Consider the following 22406-nt stretch of genomic DNA (forward strand, 5'->3'; position numbering starts at 1 on the left):
CAGATTGGGGTTTGGGAGAATGTTCATGGCAAAACCCAAAATTTCAGTGATGGGACAAGCCAAGCACTGATCAGAAAGGAGGCAAGCAATGACTAAGCCAAACCTTGCTCTGACCACACAGAAGAACATGCTGGGGTGCCCCTCCTGACACTTCCCCTAGGTACAACATGTGACAATGTGTGACAAAGTACAGGCATGGTGACAGCACAGCCTAGAAAGAGAAGACAATTGGGACCGGCTGTTGCAGCTTTCATGTAATTTTGGCTTTAATACTGAGGCTTGTACATCAAAAAAGGACTCTGCATGCTCATTAAGCTACGTGATCCCACTCCATTAAGGTCACTGTTGTCACTTCACTACAGATTAATTTATCCTTTTGATTCTTAATTTAAACAAATTAATTTTTCCTAAGCTACCAAACTCCCTTAAGCTACTCTTTTCCTCTTGCTTTTTTATCTTGCTTGTTTTCTGCCTATTCCCTCTTTCAATACCCAGCAACGGCTGGACTGAACCTTCTTCCAGGATGCCGCTGGTGAAAACATAAAGCATTTGCTGTGAATGTGTCCCAGCAGACTCCTGTTTATACACATCCCATGACTAAAGGCACTGCCCCTGCGTCTCCCAGTCACATGGAGTACAATGGGATAGAGCCATCAACAGCCCCATGGGCAGAGCATGGCACCACCAACCACTGAAGGGTGAAAACAAATCTCAGAGCCAAAAATAGAAGTTTCAGGGTCCGCCATATAATAACTATGATTAAATGGCGCAAGTGGGTCGGTGTGGATTACAGAACTTCACATTTTCCACTTGCCAGCTCAGTAGTCCAAAAGACCTATTTTGGGTTTTCACTCTGGATAGCTGGAACCAAGGATGGGGACGGAAATCAGCTGTTAGCATGGGCAGAGCATGGACTCCAATGAAGACCTGGGGCCATCTTTGACTGTTGCTGCTTTCCCCAACCCCCAGTTTTGACATAACCTCTTCCAAGTTCTGCTGGGGAAGCACAAAGAGCGTCCTTCAGCCCCGGCACAACCCAAACAGGTGCCAAGGACACCGAGAGGACTGCGGCGGTGCGGTGCCGGGGTGCTCAGGAGGCAGAGCTCCACACCTCAACCCCTCCTACCGCTCCCCAGCCAGCACAGCCCGCAGCTCCCATGATGCTGCAAATGTGGGACCAGGTCCCCATGAGCCGCAAGCCTGGGGAAGGACTTCACCTGCCAGTGCCACGCTGCCTGCATGTGCCAGGCTGACGTCGTGCCAACCAGCCGCCTTAACCATGGCACTGAGACGCTCCAAGAGCCAGACCTCCTCTCCGACTGCGTATTCGTCGTGCTTCCCTCCATCCACATGCCCAAATCCTTTGCTCTTGGCTAGCACCCATCCTGCCTCCTCACTCCTGACACACATGCTGCCACATGCTTGTCTGATCAGGTCTACGGAGAAGCTGCTTTTTCAGAAGGCATGGTAGCAGAAGAGGCACTTACCAGAATCACAAGTCAATGCATGTCCAGGCAGTATGGGGAACAATAGCATTTAAAGTTATTTGCTAAAACTCGCTTTTTGTCAAAATACCAGATGAGGCAATTAGCTTCTAACAGTCAGTAGGTCACCACAACTTTTTGGTCAAAAGGAGATCTGCTTTTGGTTTCTGGTATTGTTTGAATGCTTGCAGGTGAGCTCTTAGAAATCAAATTATATTAAGAGCAAATGTGACAATGCTGGAACTTCTGGAAAAAATCTTCATACTCAGAAAATCCCCATTTGGGACCACAGTATGAATAAACCCAAACTCCACTGAAACAGAAAATAGCCCTGGGAGAGATGGCAGCCGGAACGCATACCATGAATCTTCTGAAAAGTCTTCCAACTTTTAGAAACAGGGGTCAAACACCAACACAGACCCCAGGGCAAGGGAATGCTGTCCTGCTTCTCAGCCCCTCTGCCCCAAACTGCTGCCCGTGGCCAGCACCTCTCCACATCCTGCAGGTCCACAGGCAGCTCTGCCCGTCCAGGTACGACACAAGCAAGGGGACATCTCAAACACCCAAAGAGCATCTGGCAACACTGAGGTTTAATTAAGGAAAGATACACCTGTTGTCTATGCTAATCACCAGCTTTTCCACTGGGGTTTCCATCTCTGCGGTAAGTTAGAATGTACAGCACCATTGCCCTGCACTTGCCGGGCTGAGACTGCAGCAGGCACCAGGGCAGGCGGTCCCATGCAGTCCCCCACCTCTCTCATCCCTCTCCCCCATCTCGTTTCACTACTCCCAAAACAAAGGGAGAGCCTGCAACCTGCGTGCCCACAAGCAGCAGTCCCAGGGACATCAGGACTTAAAACCACCTATAGTGCAACAGCTTAAAGAGCCATCACTCTTATGGAGAGTTGTGGCAAGGGCAACGATGCACTTGCATAGTGGCAGCTGCCTGGTTATCATCTTTTGCTCAGTTATTTTAATTCTGGTAATAGGAGTAGCTTCTTTAGTCCAGACTATCCATTCCATTTTGTTTTGCTTCCAAACTGAGGAGAGAGAGGTTTTAAATGAGAAAAAGTGTTTCCTCAAGGGCCAATGAGAAACCGGTATTTGACTGGTTTAAAGCTTACCATAGGCTGAAAAATACTTTCCAGTGCAGCAGGACTTAAGGGACTGTTGCTGTTGTTACATGAACAACTAGCTGGGATGCTTAATTTCAACCAAAAACTCTGTCACCAGACTACCGGTGCAGTTTGCCTTTCACACAGGTCTTTTCAAAGCCCCTCACACCTTGAGAATAAGGCATGAAATGGGACAATTATTGCCAAGATCAAAACCCAGGCTCACCTCTGTCCTCTGATCTTGCTGTCAGTTGCGTCCTTCAAGAATGCTGCTATCTTCTATTCCTCGTATGAGAGCTATGCAGATCCTACCTAAATTGTAGGTTAATAACTGGAGCAGCAATTTTATCCCCTTTTCTCAAGGCAAGAAACATTTGGAGTGATTCCTCATCTTTTTAGCAGCAGCAATCAGAATCAGTGACTCATCTGTAGATGCTGCTCAACTATCCTTCCCTGACAATCTCCATTTCCAAGGCTTTTCTTGAATTACTGATTAAACAGAGGAGATGCAGTCGGCTGCACCATATCTGCCATAGTTAAGTCCTGATGCAACAAATACCTCCCTGTCTTGCCCTCCCAAACATCCTGCCCGTCCTCCTGGTGCAATCCTGCTGTCCTGCCCTCAGCAGGGCCCAGGGTACCCCCTGCTTCCCCCCGTGCCACATCTGCACAACCACTCTACGCTACACAGCCTTGGCACTCAGTTCGAGGTGCTACAGTAGAGCAGACACTACTAAGAAAAAAACAGCAGAAAATATAAAAGCTTTGCTAAAAATGCCGTATTTATCCAGCATTTTAGATTCCAGCAGTACCGGACCTTTCCTCTAATGACCTGTTACCTTTTTGCTCCTCTCTATGCAATCAGAAATCTGAAAAGGGCTAATTTATCTTTTACCATAAGGCCTTCCATACTGTGCTTTCCGTGTTCTTTGCACCGTTTATTTCAGATAGGAAATGAGCAAAAGTGACTCTCACAGTAGCAGCTGTTTTGATGACAGAAGCAGGACCCCCAGAAGACCGTGGAGTATTTTTGAGGCATAATTATTTAAAGCTGCAAAGTAGGTTAGCAATTAAGGCTTGAGTGGCTTTTTAAACAGCTTTTTAAATAGCTGTTTCTGCATGAGAAGAGTTGTGCAAGTACAAATATACCTTCATGCATGTGTGTGTCTAGTTTACCTATACATGTGCATCTACCTAGGAAGGGTGCTGAGCAGAGCGGCCCAGAGCTGCTCAGGCTCTCCCTGCAAACCCCTGTGTGCTCGGCCAATCTTGCCCCCAGCTGCCCACTTATGGATGGAAGTCAGAGGGAGCTGGCAGACACTCCAGGTTAATTCTGGCTGTGAGACAGGCTCCTCCCGGGTGTAACACTCTTGTCTCCAGGGTTTGCACAGGGCAGCATTCAGCCCCTGCATCCCATCATGTCGGGAGATTGACGTTGCGGCAGCTGGGGAGAGGCTCAGCTGCACCAATGTGATTGCCAACTCACTCCTGCACCTTTACTACTGGCAGCCACTGTCCAGAGCAGAAGGATTTGCCCCAGAACGCCCTTCATTTTAAAAAGACGCCAATTTACCTTTTTTATTTTTAGAGGGAAAAACGTAAGAAAAACATAACTGAAAACATCAGCAACTCAGAGTGAGCTGTGATAATGGTACCCTTAACAATCTATTTTCCAGTTTCCAAGAGACCTTTTAAGGGCATTCTCAAAATATGTAGGTAATAACACAGCAATGAGCCAAAAAGATGGCTTACGGAGGCTGCAGGAGTGTGTGGACTGGCAGCCTTCTGGGCAGAGCCCCTGACACCCACCTGCACAGGCGTCCCAGCCACCAGCAGCATTTGCAGCTCCTCCACCCCTGCACAAGGGACCGGAGGGGTGGCTCAGCAGCTCATGATGGGCTGCTTAAAAGCTTTCTTCCAAGAAGAAGTTTTTACTCTTTTAGTACCTGCTGATTGCAACCGCCCCACAGAGCCACAGGAATACTGAGGTCTGACAAAAACAAGCACCAAGTGAGTTGTGGAGGGCTCCAGAACACGTGACTGTAGTTTGCACAATATATGGCAAGTGTCACACTGCCTCAGAACTCCAAAGCAGGGAGATAGCACGGCGCGGGCAGACACAACTGGTGCAGCAGTGACGTCGGGTAGAGATTCCAGCTCTGGCGCACAGCTTGAAGGCCAAGGTCAGGGCTGCTCACAAAGGAGCTCGGTGGTTTTCAGGGGAGAGAAAAAACAACCTCACTATCTCTCTTATGGCTACAGGAAGAATTTTACTGTTGTTTCAGAAGGGTTCTTTAAGGAAATGAAGAGTATACTGAGCTCCGGCCATGTGCAAATATTTCTGTAGAGTAGGAACTATAATTTTGCAATGCAAGCACTTGTTTGTCAATAGTTAATTTCACAACACACCCAGAAAACCAAGGGCAATCACAGATAAGAGAATGTCAACCACTTCTAATAACCCACAAAGAAAGTTTCCACCTCAGCAACAGATAGCACATGCTACCCAAAAGGAGCCAAGGCACAACTGCCCCCCACTGACCGGAACTTCTGACTCCAAAGACAGACCGTGAAAAAGTGTGTTTGCTGCTTTATCTGCATGGCTTCTGCAGTCCATGCCTACCAGCTCAAATAAGATTAATTCATTAAGCAATTCACCATGCTAACATAACACGATGCATATTCCTTACACTCCCTCTGTTTTCCATCAGTTTGACATAACTGAACAAACACAATTTCCACCTCCTTCACTCTTAAATTTGACAGCTGCAGCAGAATAACCCACCAGACTGAAGTGAAACGTTGCAGTCAGTCTTGCTTTCTGCACAGGCGTGCCCTGACCACTGGCATAACCTCCTCATGGCATCAGCTCACTGCGTCAACTGCTCAGTGTCAGCGTTTGCACCAGTGGGCTTGGAACTCACTGCAAGATTTAGCTGCCTTGTCCAGAAACACATCTGCTAAAGCACAATGCAGTGGATTTGCAAACACAGGGACTCAGCTGGACTGGCCTTTGGAGAATCCCTAACTGGGATTTGCCTGCCTGCCCACCCACAGTGGCTGCCACGCACCCATGCTCATCTCACCGGACCAGCCATCAGCTGGGAATCCCCAAGCAGAGCGCTTTTGGTCCCATGCCTTGCCCTTTGGGCGAAGTGGCTGGTGGTTTTGCACCTTTACAATGCTATATCTAAACACCTGCCTGGCCATAATGCTCGAGAAGATGCTGCACCATGAATTGAATAAGCACTTGCACACAAACTTGGATGACACAGAATACTGTCCGGTCATGTCTGAGGTACTGCAATGTTATCAGGAGTAAATGTTGCCTTTAAAATGGCATCGTCTGTGCATGACATTTTCAAACACAATATTAAAAGTAACTGGCTTCCTGTCAATGGAGTTGCGTGGCTCATGCCTGGACAAAGGTCTATGACTCACACCGAGGTGCAAGACCCATGATTAGCTAGGGGCACGACTGTTCATTTTAGGCACAAGTCTCATGTCCTCTTGCACATTCCTGTTTCACTGCCACTGGCTTCAGCCAGAGCTGAACTGAATCTTCAATCCACAGCCACTAAGTTGCACTGATTCAGATAATAAGGCCTACGTGGAAACTTTAAAGCATTCCATCTGTTAAAACACATTGGGCAGTTTAATCTATAAACATGCAGCCTTGTACACTGAATTTATATTCTTTTTTCTAAAGAGCCTTGAATATGTTTCTAAACTGACCATTTCTTGTTTTCCTGTATAACTGCTGGAGGCAGAGAGGCAAGACAGCATCTCTGAGAGAGCAGAGCATGGTGCACACTGTGAACAACAGGAACAACATGTATGGGAACTTGATCTTCACTGGATTTAAGTAAGCGTTAGCAGATGACAACGGGTTTTCCAAACATCCCTGGCAGTGAGGACAGACAGAACTGGCACACCCTCAGGGGAAGGCCCTCCCCCCGACAGCTCCCAGGAGCAGCAGCATGGGGCTCTCCAGCAGAAACGGCAGCAGCTCAGAGGCTACCTCCCAGCCCAGGGGGCACAAATAACTTCAGCAAGCACAGCTGCACAAATCCATTTGCAAATCTCCCAAATTAAATTCTCTTTTTCCTTTTCGAATGCTCTATTTGCTTATTTTGACAGTTTATTTTTCACACACTGGGTGCCAGCTGCAGCTGAAAGCCCACCTCTACCAGCCCAGACCCAGGCAAGCCCATGGCTCTTTCCTTTGCTGCACAAGAAGGCTGCTCCAGCCTGGAGCTGCACCAAAACCGGCTGCTGTTTGCCCCATAGGGCGGCCTCCGTCCCAGCACCCAGGGGACAGTCCCAAACAGCCACCCCGGCCAGCCGAGCCACTGCACACCCACTGATGGGGCGGACAGCAGAGGCCACGTCATAACCCAAACCACTGGGGAGTCTCCTGATTTTAATGACCATCATTGGCTCTCACCTTCCAGTCATCCCTAAGAAAGAAGCAGAAAATGAGGTTAAAAAGGTGACAGGAGGCAGGCATGCTATACCTGAAATGCAAACCCTGGGCAAAGCCACTCTGCAGCTTCTGTATCACACAGGTGGCCTCTGTGGTAGGCAGCTGCCTGCATTTTGTGAACCCAAAACTTCTGCCTCAAAACCTGATCTCCAGCCAGTGAGCTCAGGGAGCAGCTTAAATAAATCAGCTCAGAGAAAATTAAACACTTGATTTCCCCAGACAGAGAAGGTATCTATGAAAAGAGGCAGCATAAACGTATTGCAAGGTTATTTAAGATGGGAACTCACCCGATTATGAAGCATCAAGGGGATAAAAAGCAAAACAGTAGTAATGCAAGCAAGCTTCAGCCCTGACGAGCACCCCTGAGGTCATCAGCGCTGTACACCATATTGTCCTGGTGACTGCAGAGTCACCTGAAGCCTCCAAGGACAAGACCTTGGTGCACAGACAGCCCTACTTATTTCCCAAGGAAACAGTCTGTCCTGACTAATATCTTTTAAGTTAGTTTAACCCACACCATAATCTTCCATTCTTAAATCCATCTCCTCTGCTAACAAAACGTGCCTATAAAGAAAATCACAAATCATGAGATACTCTTGATCCATATATTTCATGCTCCAAGAGACACTGCTATCATGCTAGATAGGGAGGACTGGCTTACAGTCCCCTAGAAAGCATCCTGGCCATTACTGTACTTGGCAGGGTACCGCAGGCTTGTAGGACAATGTACTAACAGCCTGCTTTTATAGGAAGACATTTAGCTTTCCCTCTTTGAAAACTAAGTGCAGTGATACTTATTAAACACTTAAGAAGAGATTATGCAAGTTCCTTGGCGGCTTTTCACAACAGTCCATTTGAAGTGCAAATCTCCAGACATGACAAAATGTCTCCCTGCCTGAGCCAGATCCAATCCCCCCGGCCAGGGCCACCCCTCGGCAGCCTACGTGTGCTGTGGCTGGGAAACGGGACTGGAGGTTGCCGGACCCACGCCCGCTCCTCATGCCCCAAACAGTGCTGGTGCAGCGCTCCGGGGGCAGGAGGGGTTCTGACAGCAGGAATCCCCGTCCTATCCTAGGGCTTGCCAGGCTCACACGACCATGGAGATCGATGTGGGGCAGAAGACCAAAGCTACTCTCTCCGCATGCCCTTCACAGGCAGATTAATGTTCCTTTTGTTTTCATAGGACATGGATCTCAATGCCAGCACTGCATTTATAAATTAGACAAGTAGTCTCTGCTCCAGCTCACAAAGCCTTTGTAGAACAATACCTGCTCCGAGACTTTTCTTTTCACTGGCAGGGTATAGGGACAAGGGGGGGCTTGCAAAGAGGCCGGGTGGTCGGCCAGCACACACAGACCCGTGTCCAGTGATGGGGCGCAGCCAGACCACCTCAATTGAACTGGACATTTGGTCCCCAAGGTATCTCTGCAAATCACTTGGCCAATCAACAAAGCGCGGTCATGTCTCAAACTGAAAAGAGCAGCTGCTGGAGGGAGAGACGATAGGGTCCACACGGCGCTGGCAGGATGGGGGGACTGATGTCAGTGCCATATGCAGACGCTCTGCTGACGAATCGTGCCGCCTCTTTCCAAGAGCTGGGCTGACCCCTCCAGCTGTCCCTTGGCAGGGACCAGAGGAGGATGCCTGCTGGAACGGGGTTTCCCTCGTGGTCCCCCCAGGACCTTCAGCTAACTCCACAGAATCTGGTAAGGGACTGCAGAATGAAAACCAAGGTGGACTGATTTAAATCATTGTCATATAGAACTTCAAATGTAATCAGAATTTAGCTTGGCACCAAGTATCCCTCTATGCAAATAATCAATTTTCATGTGTTCATTTTAAATAGGGCCATGTTGATGCCTCTGTAAAGGATGTGACAGTTCATTAGCAAGAGCCTTCTCCTGTTTAACAAATATGCTTTTTTTTTTTTTGAAGCAAGTACACAGTTTGTCATGACTTTTGATTTTCCACCCTATAACTCAGAAAATGGTGTATGACACATTTCTTATTTATTAGATGCTGGGTTAATATTTTATTTGTGATATGTGTCAAGTTGCATTCAAATGGATCCATAAAGTCAATGGAAATGTGAACATTTTAAATTGCTCTTCTGGTAAGTCAGAACTAAACTTATCAAAGCAGAGTGCATTTCAAATCAATTGACTACTAAAGCCAAGCTAGGCTTATTTGTGAGCTGCAAACTCTGCTGACTGGCCCTTTTCTAAGGGATCTCCAAGATTTAATAGTCATTGGATACCACTATCCCATGCCTCATTCTCTACACAGGTTGAAAGAAAACCTTACACATTTCTGGCTTTTTCAACTCCAAGTAGGTCTCAGTTTTGAATGACTAGCCTTTGAACTGAACTGGCTGAATAAATCGGATTTTCTCTACTTTCCAGAGCTTGTTTAGCAGTGCAACGAATTCCTGGTGCTGATGTGCTGACTTCTGCTGGGAGCCTGACCTCCTCTGAGATGCCAGAAAAACCCATGAACCACCCACCATTACATTTTACTGACCTCCCGTGAGTTTCACAGACTCTAGTAAACACAGGCTTCCACATTCTTATGCAATGAGAAAGTGGGAATATGGTTCCACACCTTGCCCCACTTGCAACATGCCCTTAACAGCATTCCTCTTTCTTATGGACAATGAACTGCCCCATCAGCTCTGCAGCTGGAGATGGCATCTGCCTCTGTGCCTTCAGGAACTTGTGGAAACCCGTTTGATAATCCCACTCCCCAGTTATTCCACCAAAGAACAAGTCAGTGCACAGAGGGGCTGCAGACCGGAGCCCTCCCCGCCACACTCGAACCCCAGACCACCAGTACAACTTCCATAATGGGAAGGCTCCCAGCCAGATTGCTAAGAGATGACAGGATTAAATCCCAAACTTGGATATTTAAAACACATAATATTTTCCCCACTTCATTTGGCAGTGGAATTATTGCTAAGGAAACCAGTGCCATAATTTCTGTATTTTTATGTCTCTATTGGATGAAGCATGAGTTGAAAATAGGCAGATGGCAGACAGTGGAGGAATCCAGCATGGAAAAATGAGAAGACCACAAATACCACTTATATTGGAGGCACACCACACACACAAGACCTGCTAGCACGGGCAGCAAAGCAAAAGTCAGCATCGCTGCCTTTCAGAGGACTGCTGGTCCAGGCTCTCCCGCCTCCCTGCTGCTGGGTGGGCCAGCACCTTCCTCCTTCTCCTGGCAAAGCACAGCAGCCCTGGGGACGGATGGGGAAGAGAGGAAGAAACAGAAACATCCATCTCGGGGAGCAGCCCTTTCCTCCCACCCTGGCCCCAGAGAATCCCCTCTCGCAGAAGTGGGATGCCAGGACTCGCCGCAGTGGCTGTGCATTGCCAGCTGTGCCAGCTCCTGCGCCGTGTCCCGCTCCCGGCGCAGCTGTGGGCGGCTGCCGAGAGCCTGTGGTGGACTTCTTGGGCTGGCTGAGGTAGGAACTTCAGCTGGTCTCCTAACTTCCTGGCAGAATTGGTTTATTTTTAGGCATGTTTATACCAAGACTAAATGTTTGCAGAGACACAGCTGCGGGGGCATAAAAATGCTTTTCCTTATTATGTCTGGAAACGGGTATAAGCTATATCTGCAAAATTTCTCTTCAGCTCTGCTGGCAAATCACTTGTTTCCTAGAGGAAACTTATGCAACTTTCACAACTTACACAACAATATCATCTCCCCATGCCCTCAAAGCAGATCATGCTTTGAATCATCTCATAAAGAGCAAACACGCAAATTATAGCTAAAGCTTCACACATCCGTGGTCTTCCTGGCACTCTTAGCCCTGATCTCAGCAATGGAGGCAACACAGAGGCATATTCCTCAGCATCCCGCAGCAACCGGCTAACATCCAGCCAGGTCCTCCTGTCCGTGGCCTTGCCTTTCCTGGCAGTTGCCGTAGGGCCGTGCATGCCCACGGCACACATCTGCCGATGCCTGCTGGCTGCAGCAGGACCGTGGCACCTCCGCGAGGCCGGGCTGGCAGCAATGAGCAGCAAGCGGCGCTGGTATGAGCCCCGGTGGCACGCTCAGTGAACCCAAGGCATCCCAACCTGGCACAGCCCCGGGAAATGGTGCCTTGATGCCGGTACGTTCCCTTAGTGATATAAGGCATAGACAGCCAGACCTGTCATTTTGGGGGCTGAAAGCATTTCTTGGGAAGTACAGAGGGCAGAACCCTGCAACAGCAGCAATCTGCTGATCCCAGGGGATCAATGTGCTTGGGAACTTCCCCCATAACCAGACAGGCACTGAAATCTGCAGACACGCCAGCCCTGCCAGACAGCGATGTCCTGAGAGAGCCAAGGTGCTTTGCAATCATTTACGAGCCCAGCACTCTGCCTGCTTCACCTCTGCCTTGCTCTTCTGAGCAGGCAAAGAATGAAAGCAGCTAGGAATCATTTTCTTTTAAGCCCGCCTGCAAACCAAAACACAGATGCCACATCTAATTTTAGGCCTCCTAGCCTTGAGAGTGTTCTTTTAATTCTCATCTAAGCGAGCAGCGAGATAGTCATCTCAGAACAAAGCCACTGAAGCAGCCGAGCACCCACCTTGACCCCAACCCTTGGAAAGCTGGAGGGTGCGTGGGGGCAGAGACCCATCCTCTCTTCTGGCTGTGAGGGCATGGCTCTGCCTGGCTGCCTACGCGGCTGGGAGCAAATGGATCACTGCTGATCCCAGGGGATCCCCACAGGACACATGGACCCCCCTCCGTTATCTAGGCAGGCATGCAGAGGGACCAGCTTGCCACGCTGCTAACCTCAGGCTGCCATCTTATCCCTGCTGGGATGTGGGCAACTGTTCCAACTCAGGCCCTAATTCAAGTGTTTAAGCACCAATGTGCCAAAGCAGAGGGTGAGCTGAACAAAGAGAGAACCACTGCCCCCCACGCCCCTCTTAGCTGCCATCCTCAGCACAGCTACGGCGGGAGGATGCTCCATCCTGCAGGCACTCCGGCACTGCCCCACTCTGCTCCCCCTTCGAAGGCACCCTCGGAAATGGCCAAGAACCAAGGACCTGGCATTTGGCACAGGCTGTGCTATAAACAAGAAAGGGGAAAAAAATCCCTGTGCTGCTATTGTTTTTCTCACCATTTAAAGATGTTCCTGGGGACAGAACAGGAGCAGATTGGGAAGTAATGGATTTCTTTGCAAGCAGAAGATCATGTTATCAGGGAAAGACTTTCCTCTCTGACCACAGGGGACACATAAAAACAAAGCAAATAACTGAAAACCAGAAAGCTAAATCCACGTGAACAGGCTGAGTTAACTGGGATGATCCCACACGTTCTGAAGCGTATGAGCACGCACAGGGACAAAGCCCAGAGCCAGCCAAGGAGGGAATGTGGCTCCCGTGGGACCCACGGCTCCAGGCTTTGGACCTGAGCCAGACACGCGCCACCCAGCCCTGCCCCGCTAAACAGAGCTGGCACTTCCAGACAGAGGGAGAAGGGACAGACAGGGACCTGGAGGGTTAGTTCTCAACTTTGTGCCTGAGCAGTGACAAGAAGAGGTGCCAGTTTCGTGCCAGCCCCCACGATGTCCCCGCACAGAGGGTCACAGACCCCCATCCAGCCAGGGGGGCACCCGTGATGGGTGCTCCTTCCCACAGACAGTGTGGTGCAAAGCGCCTGTTTCTCCACGTCTCCTCCACAGACAGTGTCTTCAGATGGATCACTGCAGGCACTGGGGCAAGGGATGGAGATGTTATTTATACAAGAAGAGAATACGAATACAAAAAACATGTGTTGTGTCCGTGGGTAGAAGATGACGCATGCCCACAAATGCGCACACACACACATGACCCAAGAAAAAAAGGTACATCATCTGAACAACATTTTCATGCAGTAGTTCACTTTCCAGTTAATGCACCTAATTGCAACCCAGATGAAAGCAATTAACCTGATCTGCACACAAATTACTTTTTTCCTTTTCTTTTACAAGAGGAAAGAGGAGCTGCCCAGATAGCCCATCCAAACCCTCCCCAACAGCACGGCAGAAAATGTGTGGACACTGCTGCTGCCTGCTCCAGATAGGCAGGGAGGGGGAGGAGGCAGGAGCCTTCGCTAGGAAATTACTGATAGAAAAACTTGTGCCTGGACTCTGTTCTCAGCACACGGGCCAAGGTCAAAGCATTTTTTCTGCTGCTTCCAACCAGCAAAGAAGCTAATGCAGCTAAAATATGTAACATCAGTCAAACTGCTGAAGGGTTGGTGAGAAAGCACCAGAAAATGAACTAAAGTATCATCTTGGGAAAGAAAAAAAGCAGCCCTCTAACGCCATCCCCAACCACTGAGAACACAGGGGGGAGGGGAAGCAAAGGCCTGGATTTTCCCACCTTGTCCCAGGAACTGAACATGTCCCAGTGACTCTATAAAATGTGTTTTAGGAAGTCTGCAGCCTCCCCTCTGGCACTGGTGGGGATTGCTCCTGATGGCAGCAATGCCAGGAACACCCAGTGGGACAGTGGTCTGGCAGCACAGGTGAAGATGCTGTTGCAATGCAGGATTTACCTCGAGGTTCTGCCCAAAGCTGCTAGCTGCAGCCAACCCCAGTTTCTAGTCCCCACAGGAGCACATTGGTGCAGAGGGAGAAGACTCCCACCAACCTGCACCCACCCAGCATGCACCCACCCATCCACAGACAAGCTGTTGGTGCATCGGACCCCCCAGGCTCAGGCAAGAACTTAACCCCGAGCTTTGCAGGTGGTGCTGGCACCCCGGATCAGGTGGCCAGCATCCAGGGACATCCCTTCCAGCGCCACCTGTCCCAGACACCTGGCTACAGACATTAAATGAGTTAAAAATAAATTGTTACAACTATGGCCGTGCACAGTGAGCAAGCAGTGTCCGGGACACTGCCCGGCACACTGAAGTGACTCTCCACACTCTGCACAGCGTGACCAGGGCTCTGCCAGCCCAGGCGCACAGCAAGTGTGTTCTGGAGGCAGTCCAGTTCTCCATGGTGCAGACCTGCCGAAGTCCACTATGGTTACGTAGAGTAAAATGTGCCTGGCTGCTCTCCCTGGCTAACTCACAGGCCAGCTGCCCGCAGTGCTCCCTCGCTCTCGCAGCAAAGGATGCCCCGTAGAAACACTACTGGTGTCCCAATATTGGTGGTTCTGCACTGACTTTCTAAGCCTTATTTAAGACATATCTTTTGCTTCCAGAGCTGTTTTGGAAGTGGCAGCCACCTTGCCTGCAATCTCAAGGACCTCAGCATGGTCTGTGGCATCACACAGCCCCTCGGCAGCCCCACACCCCAGGCAGCGTGATGGAGGCACCCAACCAGCCGCTCCAGCAGAAACACGGGCTTATCTACTGCTCTTCACTGGGGATTGTTATTTATTTATTATGGTGTTCTCCATTCCACTTTTTGATTGCACAGAAAAGTCACTGGGAGACCTGCAGAGAGCTCAGAGTATAATTCACGCTGTGCAGATACCTGAGACACCTGGAGCAGGGCAGCATCAAATTCCCGCCGCAGTGGGACAGGTACCCACTGCCTGGGGAAAGGGCATCAGCTACAAATACCTGTAGAGCTGGGCTATATTCTTAAAATGATTGCTACTTCTGCAAAATCACTTAATCTGTGGCCTGTGTCCCAACAAATCACTCTTACTGCTTCTGAGGACGTGTCAGCATTTGACTTTGCTTGTTCTCACTATTTAAAAAGGCCTCCCCAGATGTGGGGCTGGGGAGTTTCAAACCACAGAGGAGCGTGGGTGACCTTGCTCTTTCTGGCTCTTGCTCAGATTGCATTAAACAGGAAAAAAGCAGCAGCAAGAGAGCAGCCTGAGCCGAGCCTGCCCTCCCTGCCCGTCCTGTCTCCCTCTGCCTGCCGCCCACACAGGCACCCAGGGAGTGCAGAGGCTCCCGCCTGGGTCCCCCGAGGTGAGGTGCTGTGCTCCCATAACCCCTCTCCTGCAAACACAGTCCCGGCGCCTGGGAGCTGGATGGGGTCAGACATCCCCAAGGACAGTACTCAGGTCTGCTAAAGTAAATGGGACTATTGACAGGACATAAAGTCCAGTGCACAGGCACGCTCCTGCAGGACTCTCCCAAAACTGAGCACAAACCCCAACGTGACCCCCCACAAGCCTAGCTCTGAGGACTGCCAGGGCCCACAGCCGGTCATAGGCTCTGAGGGACTGCTGCCAAAGCCAAACAGCTCCCGACAAACCTCATTCCCCCTTATCTACTGGAAAGGAGTAATACCTATTTTGCATGGTTGCCTGGAGGCTAAATGAACTGCTGCTCATAAGCGCTTCAGAAGAAAAGTGCCGTAAAAGCACAAAGTACTATTACTGGCAGTATTTTTATTACTGTTAGAGGATACATTGAACTGCACTTAAAAATACCCGTGAGAAGAATCGGGGTTGTAATCGTTATTTTTAAAGCAGAATAAAACACAAACCCATGTTGCAACAATTGCCAACACTACCTGTCACAAGCACCTTGCCCAGGTGAGTGAGGCTTCTCACTGCCCAAGTCATGCAGGGCTACTGGGCTCTCAAGAGGCAGCTCCTTCTTCACTTTGCCCCGCATCCAGAGCTGGCAGAAGGATGAAACTGTAGCTCGACATGGATGAGTAGCACAGGCAGATCAGCAGAGAAGACAGAGGCATCAGTAGATACAGTGAAAGGGAATATGGATGAAGAACCTCCGTCACAAGTCTTTGCCATGACAACTGGGTTAGTTCTTTTATATTTTAATGATCTCACTCATACCACTACTATTGTTAAAAAATAAAGCCAGTTCTCATCCACACAGCATGCAGCGACTATCGATACCAGGGCCTCCAGCCTGTCTGAGTTAAAACCCCAAAGTGACCAAACTGCTTTCTTCCACCACAGGAGAACAAACACAGCCTGGCTTCTCTGAGGCATTCGGCCTCAAATGCCAGGTGAGGGCTGGATAAGGTCACTCCTACTCAAAAGCCAAGCATGCTCATCCACACAGATGCAGCCAGGTCCCTCTGTATAGCATACCCAAACCACAGATAATTGCCAATTACCCTCCACAGACCCCTAAAGCAGTCCAGAGGTCCCTATGGACCTGTGGACCGACTGAAGGCTGCGGCCACAAAGCTTTGGCACGATGCTTGCCAAGGCACGCCGAGGCAGCCGGGGCTGGCGGAGCACGGCATGCCCAGCCCAGCAGCCCTGCCGCCACCCACCACAGCTGAGCTGAGGTTTATCTCGCCACCTTTTCACGCTGTAACTGCCAGTGCTGGCTTCTCACGGCCCTGTTGTCACAACCAGCATCTCAAAATGCTGAGAAACATTGAACGATGTAAAATTACCTTTTTTTTCCCCGTCCCCAGCATCAATCCTGCCTTGCATTCTGTAAATCCCAAGCCTTGAAACACCTCCCTCCCAAAAGACAAATGTTTTCACCCAGTCAAGAGCACAGCTCACCTGCCCAATCAGACTCCAGCTTGCCTGGCTGGCAGCTTCCTCAAGGTCCAGATTTAACTCCCTCTGCATGAACTGCAAGCAGAGGATGAATGCCTCCCACAGCCTCAGCGCTTCGGATTTCCACTGGGACCACAGGAAATCACGGGGATCCTTCACTGTCAGCACGAGTGCGGTAACGGATGAGGCTCCCTGCCTCGCTCACCAGCAAAGCCCTCGGTCAGCAGGACACCGCTGCTCTCAGCAGCACTGTCAGCCATGCAGAGACATGTCAACTTCTTCCACAGGCTCTTTTTTCTCAAAGCAGAATTTATGCTTTCTGCTACGCAGCACAAATCTGAAGTTCACAAGACAACTTCTTTTACAGGCTTTAGCTTTTTCAAGCAAATACTTTAAAAATCAGACCTGATTTCCTACCCCTGGATCCCAAAACTCCTTCCAAAGGAAGGCTCACCACTCTGCAACGACAGCCTGTGAAACTGAGGCCTCTGGACATCCAAGCTGGGGCTCCTGTCACCCTACTCATGTAGGTGCTAACTCAAAACTGTGAGTGATGGGGCCACTGGAAGTGTATCATTCTCACCCCTAAGGAGTGATTTAAGGAATTTAAGATTTGCTTCTCACTCCCCAAAATAAATAAGCATTTTTATTCAGCTTTCTGCCATATGACCCATCTCTGCAAAAGATCTGAACTACAAGGGACCTACAAGAAAATGAATATGCTTTTGTGTACCAGGTAAAAGTTCTTTGTATCCTCCTACTGTCCATATTCAATGTCAAATCCTAAGTTACTCTTTGTACTAATTAATTTAAAGCTCTTATGCAGAGCAAAACAAGCTTCCACAAGGACCCATATGTGTGCCGATACCTGGTGCAGGGGGGTACCTCCTGCACTGCCTACACCCCTGGAGCCCATGCCCAGCTCCCTTGCCCGAGGAGCGCGCTGCAGGACACTGCAGCCATCAGGGCTCCCCAGAGCTGCAGAAGAGAAGCAGTGACAGTAGGTGCACATGCAACACAGTGCTCCATACGGTATGGCACAAGCACAGCATCCATCACCCAAACCCCACTGAGCAGTGTGCCAGGCCCAGTTAAGACTGAGGGACCAATCCTTCAGGCTGGCTGGTCCACCCTCACCCTCGGCAGCCAAGGTTGAGAGGGAAAGGAAGCAGGACCCAGACGTGGTAGTGCTCCCACCTGAGGCGGGCAGTAGCAGGGCAGGGCAGGGACGCCCCACGGGTGAATGCTGGATCCCAGTGTTGGTGCAGCAGCACCCTCAGCAGCCGGCAGCGTGACCCCTCAGCGCTCACCGCATCCTACCAGTGTACTGGAAGGTAACTTCTTCAAAGAACGCTAACAAGATCCAGATAGTGGTCTGGTGGCTTTCCCCCACTCATCACCCACTGGACCATGAAGCCTGGGCTGTAGTGAAGGATTCTGAGCACGTTACCCATCCCTCTAAGTCCATGCTGCTATGCAGGTTTCCCACGCAGAAGATTTGTAGTGGCCAGAAAGAATCTTCCAGGAATTCCCTGCTGGTATCTGTGCCAGCCCGTGCAGGAGGAGGAGAAGATCCAGCTGAAGCAGAGATTCACAAAGCCACTGCTGGCTGTCCTCTGCCGCTGCGGCTGTGCCCCACAGACACCAGTGAGGACCCTGCAGCTACCTCTTGACCCCTGGTAGCAACGAGAAGCTGCAATACCACAGTTTGGTTTGCAGTCCAACAACTGTGAAAACAGACAGCAGAGACAGGATGGCACGCCTGCACTGACCAGGTATTAAGAGATGACATGCCTGTATCTGCCTCTTCATTGTTTACCGGGCATAAATGCTCCACTAAAATGGGAGACAGGACATCTGCCTCTTGTGCATACTGTCTCCTGGCTCTCTCGAGGAAAAGAAAGAGCTGGAAAGGATCTGGTACCCACACAGAAAACTTCACCGTTGCTGCACTCCTATGAATATGGTGTAGAAGTGGGTTCATCCAAGGTGAGAGGAGATCGATCACTTCTGGCAAATGCTCACATCTTACCTAACAATAATAACAAAGGAAGGTGCCCATGTCCTCCTTGTCACATCACCAATTTGACATGGTGTCAAAGAAAAGTCTCTTCCAAGCTGACGCAAGTCACTTGGTCTGAGTTGACTTTGTGGTGTTTGCTTTGTGTCAGCTTCTGGTGCAGGTGTCCCTTTTGCAGAAAACATTCTTCAAGGCAGAAGCAACACTGTGGGAAACCATAAGAAAAGCTGAGGAGCAAATGGGCACTGCTGCCTGAAGTTCCCTCTCCCTCTCTCATTGTCTCAAGAGAGGTGGTGCCCCCCCAAATTGTGCTGATAGCGAAGTCATGAAGATGCTGCATCTGCTACACGTGTACTGTGGCAGAGACCTGGAATTCTACAGCTGCCTATGCAGTTTTTTCAATAAAAGAAAATTCACTTCAAATTACAAAAAATACTGAAATCAACTGAACAAGAGGAAAAGACCATGTCTCATAAGCCCTTCAGGCAGCTAGGTTCATCTGATGCTTCTTACTTAGCATTGCCTTCTGGCTTATGATGCCGTGACAATGCCGTGCTGTTTTTTCCACTTGCAAATGTGCTCAAGACTGCTAACATCCTGAAAATGGTACAGAGGAATGCAGAGGAAATGGAGCAAAACAGGCATGGCTGGTATCTCTCAAGGCACATAGATCATCTTGCAACATACCAAACATTAAAATCCTCCTTTAAAACCTAAACTGTATGCAGAGGTATAAGGCTTATCAGGCTATTACGTCAAGATTTCTGTGAGCTCTAATGGCAAAGGGAGGGTTTTGAGGAACTGCGTGATGAGGGGCAGAAGCTGCTCGGGACCTCTATAAACAGCTGCAATGCAGAGTGTTCCCAGATTACACTCACGAGTTAGTGCGCACCAGCTGAGCTGCATATCCTGCTTGCCCGGTGCAGTTGCAGAGGAGGATCCGCTCTCCCAGCCTGTCCTGGCTGGGGTGGGTGCTGCCCACCGGCTGCCTCAGGGGATGGCTGCAGGCGGGCAGGCTGAGCACCATGCAGCGGGGACAGGGTCCCAGCCAACACCGCAGCCCCACAGGCTGCAACGATCTCATGGGCACAACGCTCCCAGGCCTCTTGCTGAACGTCTGTGCACGGGGGAACTTAATTTTTTCCATACATTTCCAAAGTTTAACTGTCAGAGTCATACAACTGCTGCACAGACCGTTGGTATCTACCAGAGCAGCTCAGAGAAACAAATGGTTTTTACTGGAAGTAGTAGAAAGTCTCCCACAGAATAGTTTTCTTTCAGCAAATGCTCACTTGTTAAGTTTAAAACGTTCCATGGGATGATAAAGTAATATGGTTTTTTTTCTTTTATATTTAACTTTGTAATTTTAGCCTACAATCACACGCAGCAAGTATCCATTTCAAACTAAATAGCCTACTGAAGCAGCCCAGTGGACAGCCACCAGCGAGCATGCCAAGTACAGACTGACAGCCAATTGGAATAACAATTGCCAATACAGAAATGGCAAATTAGGACTGCCATTTTAAAATCAGCAATTTATAAAGTATGCATGAAGCTCAGTGCTAAGACAAAAATGTAATTAGTATGAATGACAGAAAAATACAAAGAACTGAACTACTACTCTCTATTACAAATTATTTTCAACTCTATGAAATGCAACTGCTTTCATCATACTAAAACAAAATGGTCCCATGTGACTAAAACAATTTCCAGTGTTTTAGGAAGTTTGGGGATTTCTTCCTCCAATAAATGGCAACAACTCCAGCTTTCCTCCCAGTTCAGAAGCACGCTTTTTCTTCCCTACCATGCACAGACTCTGACTTCTGATCAGCTCCAGCTTTCACTGTGCTTTTTCTTTGAACTGCCCATCTGAAATTTGCTCTCGAAGTACTGCATGCCATCTCTTTCATTCACCTGAGAGATGCAATGCAAAGATGCAACCCTGGCATGGGCACAGAGCAAACTGTTGGCTCCTGCCTGGAGCTATGCGTGGCCTTGGAGGGTCCTCAGAGCGGAGGTGAGGGGAGTTGCGCATCATACGGAGGGGCTGCCCTGGTGGGATGGCATTCAGCATTCACTGCCTTGCTACAGTGTTTCTGCTTTAATTCTTGCTGGGATTGTCCCACACCTTCCTTGGTCTGAAGCAAGGGGCCGGAGGCAGAGACTTCCAGGAATCAGCTGCACCATGCGGCAAAGACACGCCAGCAGCAGCGGCACGCTCCTGACACAAGCGCCCACAAACCTGCTAGAGGCTCCCAGGCTCCTTGGCACAGCACAAGCGTCTGCCCCATGCCAATACCTTCTACGCTGCGATGCCCGCAGGTGCTTTCAGCAGCGTGGTCACCAAGCGCAGCCGCAGCCACCGGCAGCAGCACCATCCTCCCGCTTGGTGTGCGGCAGCAGCCCCAGGGTATGCGTGTCCCGATGGAGGGGCTGATCCTGCCACGGGGCTGATGCCCATCCCTGTGGCCTCCCAAGAAGGAAACATGGGTGGAAAGGCACAGTTGTGCAACCAGCACAGTTTTCTTTCAGATATGGTAATATGCAAAGGTACAGGTTCCTACCCAGACTGCAAACCATACTTTATCTCTCATTCACAATCAGTATATTGAAATACATTGCCTTTTGACCTCAGAAAAAGAACCAAATCACTACGGATTTTTAACTAGCTCTCTGGCTGGAATGAAGTTCTCGGAACAGGAAAACCAATGGGTTATACTATAGACTGACTGCAAGAAGTAATGCAAAGGACAGCTATCATCTGCAGAACAAATAAATACCAGTGAATACTGTAAACAGCACAGAAAACGTAAAAGCTGTGCAAGTAGGAGAATAGCTGTTGTGGGCAAATCCTTTACAGCTTCCTGCCCTGAAGTCCTTGGTAATACAGGACAGAGTACACAAAATGCCTGTATAACTCAAACTCATCAATGCTCCTTTTATACATTATTTCTTTGGTGAAATTTTCTGAATTCTCAGCCACTGTTTTCTACACCAAATGTCATGTAGAGCTTATCCTGTCATTGCAAGCAAGCACTTAAGAGAAAGTTGGGGAGGGAAAGGTAATCACTGTTGCTATGAAGAATGAGATTTTGGAACCAGTTTCCAGAGGGTATAAGAGCTCAAAAATTCAAGACATGTGGAGAAGAGGATGGGAAAGCATAGAAGACGATGGGGCAAAGTCTGCCCTTGAACAGTTTTATAATGAATGGGTAAAAAGGCAGAGATGTTTTGTGTCATAAGAGCAGACAGGCGGGTCCCACACACACCGTGCATGTACGCCCTCCATAGCCCATCCCTTAAGAAGGTGACACATCGCTCCTTCCCAGTGGTAAAGGGAGAGCTGGACAGTGGGAGAGTCAGCGCGAGAGGAAAGGGAGGGAGGGACAGAGAAAGGAGGGAGGGGAAAAGGAGAGCATTTTATGATACGTGATATATGCTATGGAAATACTAAGAAACCCCAGAACCAAAATCAATTGGGTGGAAGGAGCAAGCCGGAACATAAAGAACACCAGAAATGGTTAGTCTTCCTTCATTCATCACCAGAGACATAAATCCCAATGTAATGGCAAAGGAAAGGGCTGTGCCAGTCCCTCGGACAGAGCTTTCGCCACCTCCAGCACTGTACTCGGGCCACTGCACTGGCAAGTACAAACCTAGGTGAGGATGGAGAGTACCAATGCTTCTTTTAATGCCCACGGGCTCAGCCAGTGTGTTAACACAAGGACCATGATCCTTCCAGTCTGGAGTGTTTTCTGGGCAGTTTCAAAAGAAAACAGACAGTCTCTCCATGTGTTATGCCATCAGGACCCAGGCTCCAGACGTGGATTTCAGTGTGCACCCAGCGTCAAGTC

At 49.4% G+C, this 22406-nt stretch overlaps 1 protein-coding gene across 1 annotated transcript in view; it reads right to left on the bottom strand.

Moving 5' to 3' along the window:
• Positions 1 to 22406, bottom strand: part of AR (androgen receptor) — a 58921-nt gene that overhangs the window by 30747 nt on the left and 5768 nt on the right. The window lies entirely within an intron of this gene.

This window comes from Accipiter gentilis, chromosome 24, assembly GCF_929443795.1.
Source record: "Accipiter gentilis chromosome 24, bAccGen1.1, whole genome shotgun sequence".
Classification (NCBI taxonomy): domain Eukaryota; kingdom Metazoa; phylum Chordata; class Aves; order Accipitriformes; family Accipitridae; genus Astur; species Astur gentilis.